The following is a 13,187-nucleotide window of genomic DNA, read 5'->3' as shown; positions in this document are numbered from 1 at the left end:
TATTTTAGTTATTTTTTAGGCTTTGGGTGTATTGTGGTCATTTTTAGGTTTCAAGGGGGGTATTTTAGTCATTTTTTAGGTTTTAGGAGTATTTTGGTTATTTTTTAAGTTTAAGGGTATTTTGGTAATTTTTACTTTTTGGGATTATTTTGGTCATTTTTTGGGTTTCAAGGGTATCTTGGTAATTTTTTAGGTTAAGGGGGTATTTTGGTAATTTTTAGTTTGGGGGGTGGTATTTGGGTCATTTTATAGGTTTCAGGGGTATTTTGGTAATTTTTTATGTTTCGGGGGTATTTCAGTTTTTTTTTTTTTTTTGGTTTAGGGGGGTATTTTGGTAATTTTTAGGTTTCAGAGGTATTTTAGACATTTTTTAGGTTTAGGGTGTATTTCGGCAATTTTAGAGGATTTTAGGAGTGCTTTGGTCATTTTTTAAGTTTTAGGGGCAATTTGGTAGTTTTGATTATTGGGTGGGTTGGGGTTTACCATAATAATTTGGTTAAGTTGGGTTTGGGTTAAATTTAATTAGTTAAATGGGTAATAATGGGTAAATGGATAATATCCAAACCCTACCCAAAAATTTTGGGTAATACCCAAAAATTTTGGGTAATATCCAAATCCTACATAATTACCTTTTACCCATTAAGAATCGGGTATTACCTAGAATATTTAGATTGGGTAGGGTTGGATATTCATTACCCAATAGGTATGACCATCCATACACCTCAGAAATCACCTGCTTTGTTTTAAGAAATACATACCTCAATAGAAATAAGATATAATTTGCCTTCAAATATCAAATTTTAGCAACCAAGCTTGTAGTTGGGGATCTCTGTTGCCAAGCTTGATTGGCTGCTGTCTGTGAATGATAACAATGGGCAAGATATTTAACAAAAGGTTGTTGCGTTTGATTTTGTTATGAAAGTTAGTTTTGGTTTTTCATTTTCTTTTCAACCAAACAGTAAAAAACTTTTATCTCCCCTCTATTTTCCTCCCCCTTTAGCCTTAAGCTTCTCACAAGATCTTTAAGTTGCATATAAAATTATGAGCACTCGCTAATAATCTATTCCAACAGGTACAACGTTAATTTAGAAAAATCAGTAATCCAACTAGCAAAGTATGGTCCTTAAACATGAGAAGTGACACAGTAATGAAGCATGACACCTCACCATGACCACTATGGTAATATAAAGCCCAAACTATAACTCATTGCTTGGTCTGTCTCTTCTCTCTAGGTTGGGTTTTTTTCCGAAAATTCTTCATCACATGAATCGGGCTTGAGGCCCACAAGCACTCTTTGAGGGTCCGTTTGGTACGTGGATTTAAACAACAGTTTTCAGTTTTTTAAATAATTTGTGTCGGACACACAAATTATTTAAAAAAATTGAAAACTGTTGTTCTTTGCTGTGTAGTTCTTTTTAATTCAATTTCAATTTACCAAAAAATAAATAAATAATTTGAGTGGGTAAAAAATTGTATGAAAATACGTATTATATTATTTAAAAACTAAAAACATATATTTAAACACATGTACCAAACATGCCAAAGAGTCTCTACTGTATGAAATGAGCTTACGAGTAAACAATCTCCTGTTTCATGAACTGGTTTCGAAACCCCAAACTCATCTACTTCACAGAGAATAAGAGCCGCAGTGAGCAGGCATGTCCTTGATGCATTTCAGTTGGAGAGCTTGCCAATGGTTGCACCTCCGTCGTCAACTATACACATCCACTCACACCCACCACCTCCTTTCTGCCTTCAACAAAGACACATCCCACCAACACTATTTCTCGGTCCCGGTAATCCATGATCATGATCCACTCTTTCTGAGATATCCCACTCCACTCTTCACTCTGCCCTCCTCCCATCCTCCCATCCTCTCAGTCACCTCTTCTCTTCTCAATATTTGAAACCCTATTTTCCCACTCACTACCATGAATATCTCCATTCCAATCAGTCCCCTATTTTCACCTATAACGCCACCACCCAACAGGCCCTAACTCTTCCCTTTGATCCTCATCCACTCACTTCTGAAACATATACCACTTTGGCCGTCAAAACACATTTTGGCTTAGACCCTTTAACCAAAACCCACAAAGTTAAACTTTTTAAATGGACACTTGCCATTCTAGAATCAAATCCTAGAGTTATTAAAATGGTTTGTACGGTTTTGACACTAGGCAGTAGCAGCAACAACAACGGCTCGTGGAGAAAGATAAACGTAAACCCTGGGCTGCGTTTTAATTCTACCAAATATATGAAAGTGTCTGTGTTAATGGTGCAATATATTGGTTGACACAGTATGCGGATTCCATCGTGGCTTTTGATCTCAAAGATGAGAAATTAGACTAATCCCAGTTCCCCGTGAGTACAAAGATGACAACTCTAAACCACTCACTCCTTTACATCTTCAACGGTTAGTTGAGTGCTTGGCTTTGGTAGCTGACAAATATAATGATGATGGTTGCTTGCGGTTACCACAATCATGTGTGGGTTAAGGAAAGATTACGCTTTTTTCGCTATGACAACTATGGCGGCTTGTTATTCATTCTTTTGGGACTATTCCAACGGGCCATATTTTGCTACATCATGACAAGAGAGTGCGTTTCTATGATAATTATGGAGGGAAAAAGTTGCAAGGAGGTTTATATCACTGGCTTGCCTGAATGGGTTCTAAATTACAGATGTAGATGCACCATTTCTGTTTATGATTTGCATGAGGGCAGCAGCGAAGAGTAGAGTATGATGGAACCTTCTTTGTAAAAGGCCATTCTAGGTGTTTGATGTAATGTGATTGTGCTTTTCCATAGCTTTGGAGATAGTTCTTGTTTTGATTTCGTTCAACTTATTTAACTAAATAAAAAAAGCCATTTATTATTTCCCTTTTGGAGGCCAATAAAAAAAAATTGTTGAGTATGTATGTTCTGTATTTTCTAAAGGATATGATGCCATTAATTTTCTTTTCTTAATATCTTGATGGTTATTTTTCAACTAATCTTTTTTTTCTTGCTAAAATTTTCGTTGCTATGAATTTGCTAGGTGAAGGTCATACGACTCAACCTTTTGACACAGCTATATGGTTTTCCCCGTGTAAAGAAACACTTAGAAACGATGGTAACTCTCTAGACTCTAGTTTCCAAGCTCTGGGATTCTTTCATTCAATAAAACTGTTAACTTTGTCTCCCTCTCTCTCCAATATGGGAAATTACCAGTTAGAGAAAATGATTTCTAAAATGGAAGTGGTTCTGCAGAGAAGGCCAAAGCTGGACTGCAAGTTTCCTCATAAAACTTGAGAACAGAAGAGCGATTAAAGATGGAAATGTTGATTGATTATGGATAGTTTTTAACTTTTTGTCTGGAATTTTGGTATTTGCAAGGACCACATTAACAGCAAATGTGAACTTTAAGAAAAAAATTGATAAAAAAAAAAAAAAATGCTTGGGGCGTAATTGATTATTGACCCAAACTTATAGGGGGTAATTTATATTTTATGTGATGTGCGGGGATGAAGATTATTTCTCATCCCCCAAGTGAGAATAGGGTGGGAGCCAGGCCCTGCCACCGGGGTGGGGCGGCTTTTATGCGATGTTGCCCAGACAATTGACATGGACAGGATTGTGCATTGTATGGTATGCACTCAAGCTCACATCTATCTTCCCGATGCAATTTAGAATTTGGAGAATCAATTAAGAAAGAGTTGGACAGATCAAACTAGTAGTTCATGGAGCTTTTGCATTTTAGTTGAGTTGGGATTTCGGCACATATCTTGCAATTAATAAGCCTGAATTGACTGCTCAGAAGTTTATTTATGTAGACTGTTTAAGATGGCCTTGCAAGCGGTCAATGGAAATTTTTTACCATGCATGTATTCAATAAATAAAAATTTAGCAAAAATTGATATTTCATAAACTAAACTAACATTTAACTTGTCTAATTGCTAAAAGTCAGCGCATATCTATTATTATTTCATAACTAAAAAACTAAAATTTATTTTCCAAATATCTACCTAAAATAATAATTAATTTAATTTTAAAATGCATCAAACTATCCTGAGAATTTTGGTGATTGAAAAATGCAACAACCTTGAATTAGTATACAAGAAAAGTTTTGTTATTTAAAAAATATATAAAAGAGCTTTTAAGTACACACAATGCGTGTGTGAAAAGACTAGTGTGTGTATATATATCACATATATTAGAAAAAAATCATTAATAATTAAATTTAATCAAAAGATTATTATAATTTTTCATGATTTAACTCAAAATAGCTCAACATTACAAAAGAACAAAGCTTTAGAGCACTCACAGCAGTGGTGCTATATAGGTATAATGCTATTTTTTAGCTCTCAATTACAAAAAACAATGATGCAGCAGTGGAGCTAAATCTTTTAGATTTAGCTCCTCAGCTACAATGCATATCTATCTTTGTGAAAAGACTAGTGTGTGTATATATATCACATATATTAGAAAAAAATCATTAATAATTAAATTTAATCAAAAGATTATTATAATTTTTCATGATTTAATTCAAAATAGCTCAACATTACAAAAGAACAAAGCTTTAGAGCACTCACAGTAGTGGTGCTATATAGGTATAATGCTATTTTTTAGCTCTCAATTACAAAAAACAATGATGCAACAGTGAAGCTAAATATAGATGTGCACATCTATCTTTAGATGTGCACTGTAGCTCAAAGGTAAAAAAAATATATATATATATATATATATATATTTTATTGCCCTTCTCTCTCTTCTCTGATTAAAAAAAAATTTCCTTCTCTCTCTCCGGCTTCTCTTCTTTCTTCCTCAATTTTTTTTTCTCTCTAGCTCGCCGGCCAGCTCCCTCATCCCTCAGTTCATTGGCCAGCTCCCTCATCACCGATCAGTTTCGCCGACCCACCCCAAGCCCCATCGCCGATCTCCCCAAGCCCCATCGCCCAGTCCGTGCCCAATAATCTCTCAGTCACTCTCATCGCCGACCCACCCCAAGCCGTTGCTGGGTTTCACCGTCGATCGTCGATCCAAGCTCTGGGTTTCTCTGGGTTTCATCGTCAAAGCCGCCGCTGCCTTCCTCGTCATGGGTTTCGTGGGTTTTTCCAACGATCCAAGCTTTGGGTTTTTTTTTTTTTTCCCTACTGTAGACTGGTGGTGGTGGTTGTGGCTGTGGCTGAGGAAAAAGAATGGAGATTTGGGTTTTTTTTTTTTTTTTCCCAGTTGTGGACTGGTGGTGGTGTTGGTGTTGGTGGTGGCTATGGCTGTGGTTGTGGCTGTGGCTGATGGTAGAGATGATTGTGGGTGGTGCTGTGGCTGATGGTAGAGATGATTGTGGGTGGTGCTGTGGGTTTTTTTTGGTATTGAGATATATTATTTTATTGTAGTTGTTATAATATTTTATTGTGATGTTTATATTATTTTATTGTGTTGAAAGCTAAAATAGATCCACTGTTGTAGCATGTGTATAGGTAAAATAGATAAAGTAACTTTTATTGGTGCTAAATAGCTAAAATTATAGATCCACTACTGTGGATGCTCTAAGTTTGAGTTAAAACAGAGGAAGAGTGCTAACTTTAACTAATTGTGGCTTAAATTTGACCACAAATACCAAATTTTGGACAACCTACAGAAGGTAAATGCAAAGTAGAATTCCTCACATATAAATTAGGTTCACAGTGTGGTTCAGTGCAGTTTTGGGATATTTTTAGCACCGCACTTTGGAGTGCAATTTAGCCAAAACTATAACTGCCACACCTCAGTTTTGTAGTCATAGGTGCAGTGTACAAGGTGCTGTTTAAATGGTTTTGGGCTGGTATATTAGTCACACACTCAACTTCACCTTCTTCTTTTTTTTCTTTTTTTCTTTTTTCTGGAAAAAAAAAATGCAAACAATTTAAATCAGAAATAGAATCACAATATATCATCCCATTCATGAAGCCTCAAATCAATGCCAAAATAAAAACCTTAATAAACACGAAAATCACAAAAAGATACGATTGAAGTAGATCTTACCTTAGATTTTGAAAGGCTTTAGTTTTTCCCACCTCTTTTCCTTTTCCTATTCCTCCACCACACCCAATCCAAAAATATATATGTACGCAAACAAAAATTGACAAACATAACATAGTAACCAAAAAAGAGAGAGGAGTGTGTGAGACTTAAAAGAAATAAACCTGAGAGAGATTGAACAGTTTGACTTTGAGATTGAGGGGGAGACCGTGAAAGTGATGTATACTAATAGTTTGATTAAGATACAAACAAATTGAAACAATGATACTGAGAGACGGGTTAGCTAGGGGCTAGGGTATTATACTATTTGTATTGATATTATAAATTTATAATATATATTTAATATAAAGTAAATATATATTAAATATGAATAGTTATATATATATATATATATATGAGATAATGCCAAAAATCGTCAATGAATCGCATAGTCCTCACGTGCTCTAGACATAACCTGTGAAACAGAAATAAAGGAGACCTTACAGAGAGTACCAGTGTGGTACCGACTATATACCCTCTGAAAGTTAAGTTAGAGAGGGAGAATTTCTACAACTCTAAAGTGCCAAAGCTAGAAAAAATTACGTGTACCTTGATTTGTGAGGGTTTTGGGGGGGTTTTTATAGTAGTGTAAAGCTGACCTTAATTTCTTAGTGGAGGGGGTATTTTCTTATAGAGAAAATCCTCATTAATACTCGCAATTTACAAGATCCGTTCCTTTTAGGGATTCCTCCGATTGTAGTTGGGCGTAGAGTGCAAGACATTTTCATACTAGGATTCTTGGAGACCACTCAAACCACGAAGGTGACACATAGATGCCACGAAGGTGCCATGTGGCTTTAGCAAATCGTCTCGCTTAGGTCTGTCTGCCTCGATGAATCTAACCGTCGTATCTCCTCTCCCTCCATGTTATAAGTCCATCTACTTTAAGAAGGACAACCGCCGTATCTCCTATCCATCCAGATCATGAGTCTGTCCACTAGTTCTTTAGAATGCCAGGACCATCTCTTTTGGTGACTCCGTCACTAATGTCTACTCCCGTTATTTATGTCCGTCTACTTAGGGATTTTATCCGTATCTATCTATATATATATAGGGTGCAAGGCGGTGCAGTGCGATGCGGTTATCTAATATAAAACTGCACACCACACTACACCATGTAATGCGTTTACACCATTTTACAAGCAGTTATGGTACAATTTGGCAAAAATCCCTACATATAACCTTGGCAATATCAAGTAGGTAAATATAAAAAGGTATAAGAAGATTAATAAAGACCAAACAACCATTTACTTAGAATAAAGAACCCTAAAAAAGAAAAAGGTAACACAAAACTCTAATGCAGCATGATAGCAAATGAATCAGAGCTTGTAGGAATCAAATACATACCTTAATAGAAATAAGATATAATTTGCCTTTAAGACTGGGCTTGTAGTTAAACTTGACAAAATGGGTCAGAATTTGCTAACCTGATTCGACCTGACCCAACCTGAACCCAAATTTTTTGACCCGAAGCAAAAACGGGTTAACCCGTGAACCAACTCCTTTTTTTGCAGGTCAACCAACCCGACCCAACCCGTGACCCGAACCATTTATAATTTAAAAAAATTGGTAAAAAAAATAATAAAATTAAAACAATATTGGTTCAATCGTTTGTTGTGAGCTTTAAGAAAACAATTGAGACCTTAATTACATGCAAATAAATTGAAAGATGAATGGTTAAGGCATTCTGTAATGAGTAATGATTTTTTAGGTATCAAACAACAAAGTACATGCCAAAATAATATGGTTATTGTAGAGTTAAAAACATAAATTTAACATTATAGACATAAAAGAATAAATTTAAAATTTATGAGAAACATTCATAAATGTGAAACGAGTAAAGCCAAAGTATCAATGAAATTAGCACAAATTGTGAATGCTTAGGCCTATTTTTTAACAATTCATGTCCAAAATGAACAGATTTTTAAAATAAATTATGATATTTCCTGGAGTGTGTGTTGCTTAACAATGACATAATATTCATAAAAGAAACCGTGTATAAATAAGTAAACAGTCAAACTTTAATGTATATTCTCAAATTGAAATAGAGTGACAACCACAATTGATAGTAGATTATAAAATTAGTTTTTAAGATTGTAAATTTCTTATATGTTGTTATTCTTTATCAAATTAGTTATCTAATAAGGCATTTGTAATTTTGTTTTATGTTTTGGGATGTTCATATTGTGTAGAAATGAAACTTGTGTATTTATTTTACTTATCTTTGTGCTATTTTGTTTTGGTTAGTAATGTTGGGATTTGTATAATTTTAAAATTATTGAAAAAGTGTCAATTTGTTTAGCTATGCTCATTTTTGATATGAGTGATGAATTCAAAGTAATGCATTTTATATTAAGTAATTTGCTATGTGACTTTTCAAATGGAAAATACATGTTATTTTCTTTTTAAAATATTTCATGCGAAAAATATGGGACAAGTCAACCCGACTCACAACCTAATTGACCCAACCTAACCCGACCCGACCTGCCCATTTTCCACATTTACTTGTAGTTGTGGATCTCTGTCTCTTTCGCCAAGCTTTCTGTCAACAACAAGCACCTCAGAATTCACCTCCTTTGCTTTAAGAAATACGTACCTCAATAGAAATAAGATATACTTTGTCTCTTTAATTATCAAAATTTAGCAACTAAGGTTGTAGTCGGGTATCTCTGTCGCTCTTGCCAAGCTTGATTGGCTGCCCTCCATGAATGATAATAATGGGCAAGATGTTTAACAAAAGGTTGCTGCATGTGATTTTGTCATAAAAGTTAATTGGTTTTTCAATTTGAATGCGAAATTGAGAATGATAAGGATAGTAACTAGTGGGTTTGTTTAAATTTGAATCAGTTTGTGATACGCTTGTGGGAGTTGAGAATCTTGAGATAGTGATACACTCGTAGTGGTTCCCTTCTCTTGGACTTTTTTGATAGTTGCTAATGAGAGTTAAGATAGCAGTGGGTATTTTGGAGTAGTAATTTTACTTTGTTATCCCTATTATTAATGCAATTTTAACATTTTCAAATGTGGGCAATTTCATACAGTCTGAAATTGAAACCAAAACTGGGAATGAAATTGTTGTGATAATTGTATGGATTGGGATAAGTATGAATAGTTTTGTTTTCTTAAAGAAGTAAAAAGAAAGTGGATGGTTGAAGCATTTAAATCCAAATAGATAACAAATAGAATTTTTTTAAAGAAGTAAAAAAGAAGTGGAGTGTTGAAGTATTTGAATTAAAATAGATGACAAATAGAAATAGTTCAGAGGAAGAATATTAATGAAACATAAGTGGGTGATTGGCAACAAAAATTTCTATACGATTTAAAGAAATTAAAATAAAAAATAAAATAAAAAACGTGGGTAGTGGCTTTTGTTATTAGCAATAAAAAATTTCGGTAAGTTTGAGATGACTCTTTTAACTTTTTTTTTTTTAATTAAAATTGTTCATTGTTTTCTCATAAAAATTGTTCACTGTTTTCTGTATAAACAATTTCTACGATTTTGCATAAAATTATTTTCTGTTCAGCATTATTTAAGAAATTGTTCGCTCTCTTTTTTGCATAAATTATTTTTTGTTCACTGTTTTCTAATAAAACACCTAGTGAAATCGTGATTTCTAAATTTAAACGCCAAATCTGAATGCTTTTTCATGTTTGAATTTCACAATAATCAAATATATTTTTCTGAATTGATAAAATTTGTTTCTACATTAATAAAAATTTTCCCTCCGCACATCATATTTACTGTATATTCAAATCTGCTTACTGCATTCATAAAATCTATTTTCTGCATTAAGTAAAACTGTTCACTGTTTTCTCATAAAAATTGTTCACTGTTTTCTGCATAAACTATTTCTAGCATTTTGCATAAAATTATTTTCTGTTCAGCATTATTTAAAAAATTGTTTACTGTCTTTTCTGCTTAAATTATTCTTTGTTCATTGTTTAAAAAATTGTTCGCTGTTTTCTCATAAAACACCTAGTGAAATCGTGTTTTCTAAATTTAAAAGCCAAATCTGAATGCTTTTTCACGTTTAAATTTCACAATAATCGAATTTGTTTTTCTGCATTGATACAATCTGTTTCTACGTTAATAAAATTTGCTCTCTACACATCATGTTTACTATATTTTCGAAGCTGCTTGCAGCATTCATAAAATCTGTTTTTTGCATTAATTAAAACTGTTCACTGTTTTCTCATAAAAATTGTTCACTCTTTTCTGCATAAATTGTTTTTAGCATTGGCGCAGTTATTGCACTTATATGGTTTTTGTGTTTTTTTTTTTTAAATATGTAACCATATGAATAATGGACAAACTCCATGAAAGAAAAATGAATGATTTGTATAAATCACCTAATGGTAAATGCCTCGAAAAATTCAAATTTGTAAAAAAGTTCGAATTAGTTGAATGTAGAACTGTTCACTAAGTAAAACTATTTTCTGCATTAAGTAAAACTGTTTACTGTTTTCTCATAAAAAATTGTTCACTGTTTTCTGCATAAACTATTTCTAGCATTCTGCATAAAATTATTTTATGTTCAGCATTATTTAAAAAATTGTTCACTCTTTTTTCTGCGTAAATTATTCTCTGTTCATTGTTTAAAAAATTGTTCGCTATTTTCCCATAAAACACCTAGTGAAATCGTGTTTTCTAAATTTAAAAGCCAAATCTGAATGCTTTTTCATGTTTAAATTTCACAATAATCGAATTTGTTTTTCTGCATTGATAAAATCTGTTTCTACGTTAATAAAATTTGCTCTCTACACATCATGTTTACTGTATTTTCGAAGCTGCTTACCGTATTCATAAAATCTGTTTTTTGCATTAATTAAAACTGTTCACTATTTTCTCATAAAAATTGTTCACTCTTTTCTGCATAAATTGTTTTTAGCATTGGCGCAGTTATTGCATTTATATGGTTTTTATGTTTTTTTTTTTTTAAATATGTAACCATATGAATAATGAACAAACTCCATGAAAGAAAAATGAATGATTCGTATAAATCACCTAATGGTAAATGTCTCGAAAAATTCGAATTTGTAAAAAAGTTCGAATTAGTTGAATGTAGAAAGTTTAGAAAAATCGATGGAAAATCAATGAACGTACCAAATAGTGAAGGTGTACATAAGATGTACAGATAGTCTAGAGTTGTTGAGAAATTTGATTTCGTTGAAAGTACAAAATAATGAAAATTCAATGGAAAAGTATGTACGTTAGATGTATAGATCGTATGTATTTGTTTAAAAATTTGAATTTGTTGAATGTACAAAACTGTGAAAACTCAAGGAAAAATTGTGTACATTAGATGTACAGATAGTACGAATTTGTTGAAAAGTTTGAATTCGTTGGTTGTGTAAAATCGTGAAAATTCAAATGAAAATTGAAGAACATAACAAATTGAGTAAACTTAATGGAAAATTAATTACATTAGATGTACAGATCATCCAAATTTGTTTCCAAATATGAAGTCGTCAAATGTACAAATTCGTGAAAATTCAATTTAAAACTATGTACTAATGTACTAATCATCTTGATTTGATGAAAATTTTAAAATTGTTGAACGTACAAAATCGTGAAATCTTAATGGAAAATCGAAATTGTTGAATGTACCAAATCGTGAAAATTCAATGGAAAGTTGTGTACATTATATGTACAAATATTCTGGACTTGTTGAGAAATTTGATTTCGTTGAAAGTACAAAATCGTGAAAATTCAAGAGAAAATTGTGTACATTAGATGTACAGATCATTCGAATTTGTAAAAAACAAAATTTAGATGTACAGACTGTTCGAATTTGTTGATTGTATAAAATCTTGAAAGTACAAAATAAAATTGTGTAAATTAGATGCACTGATAGTCTGAATTTGTTGAAAAGTTTGAATTCGTTAAATGTACAAAATCGTGAAAATTAAATGGAAAATTGTGTACTAATGTACTGATCATCCGAATTTGTTGAAAAATTCGAAATCTAATTTACACAATTTTATTCTGTACTTTCAAGATTTTATACAATCAACAAATTTGAACGATCTGCACATCTAAATTTTGTTTTATGAGATTTCACGATTTTGTACATTCAACAATTTTGAAATTTTCATCAAATCAGGATGATTAGTACATTAGTACATAGTTTTAAATTGTCCACTATTTTCAACAATAATTGCGCCAATGCTAAAAACAGTTTATGCAGAAAACAGTGAACAATTTTTATGAGAAAACAGTGAACAGTTTTACTTAATGCAAAAAACAGATTTTATGAATGCAGTAAGCAGCTTCGAATATACAGTAAACATGATGTGTAGAGAGCAAATTTTATTAACGTAGAAACAGATTTTATCCATGCAGAAAAACAAATTCGATTATTGTGAAATTCAAACATGAAAAAGCATTCAAATTTGGTTTTTAAATTTAGAAAACACGATTTCACTAGGTGTTTTATGAGAAAACAGCGAACAATATTTTAAACAGTGAACAGAGAATAATTTACGCAGAAAAGAGAGTGAACAATTTTTTAAATAATGCTGAACAGAAAATGATTTTATGCGGAATGCTAGAAATAGTTTATGCAGAAAACGGTGAACAATTTTTATGAGAAAACAGTGAACAGTTTTACTTAATGCAAAAAATAGTTTTACTTAGTGAACATTTCTACATTCAACTAATTCGAACTTTTTTACAAATTCAAATTTTTCAAGGCATTTACCATTAGGTGATTTATACGAATCATTCATTTTTCTTTCATGGAGTTTGTCCATTATTCATATGGTTACATATTTAAAAAAGAAAACACAAAAACCATATAAGTGCAATAACTGTGCCAATGCAAAAAACAATTTATGCAGAAAAGAGTGAACAGTTTTAATTAATGCAAAAATCAGATTTTATGAATGCGGTAAGCAGCTTCGAAAATACAGTAAACATGATGTGTAGAGAGCAAATTTTATTAACGTAGAAACAGATTTTATCAATGCAGAAAAACAAATTCGATTATTGTGAAATTTAAACGTGAAAAAGCATTCAGATTTGGCTTTTAAATTTAGAAAACACGATTTCACTAGGTGTTTTATGAGAAAACAGCGAACAATTTTTTAAACAATGAACAGAGAATAATTTAAGCAGAAAAGAGAGTAAACAATTTTTTAAATAATGCT

Source organism: Quercus lobata, chromosome 2 (assembly GCF_001633185.2).
Source record: "Quercus lobata isolate SW786 chromosome 2, ValleyOak3.0 Primary Assembly, whole genome shotgun sequence".
Lineage (NCBI taxonomy): Eukaryota > Viridiplantae > Streptophyta > Magnoliopsida > Fagales > Fagaceae > Quercus > Quercus lobata.
Note: the sequence above shows the minus strand (reverse complement) of the source record.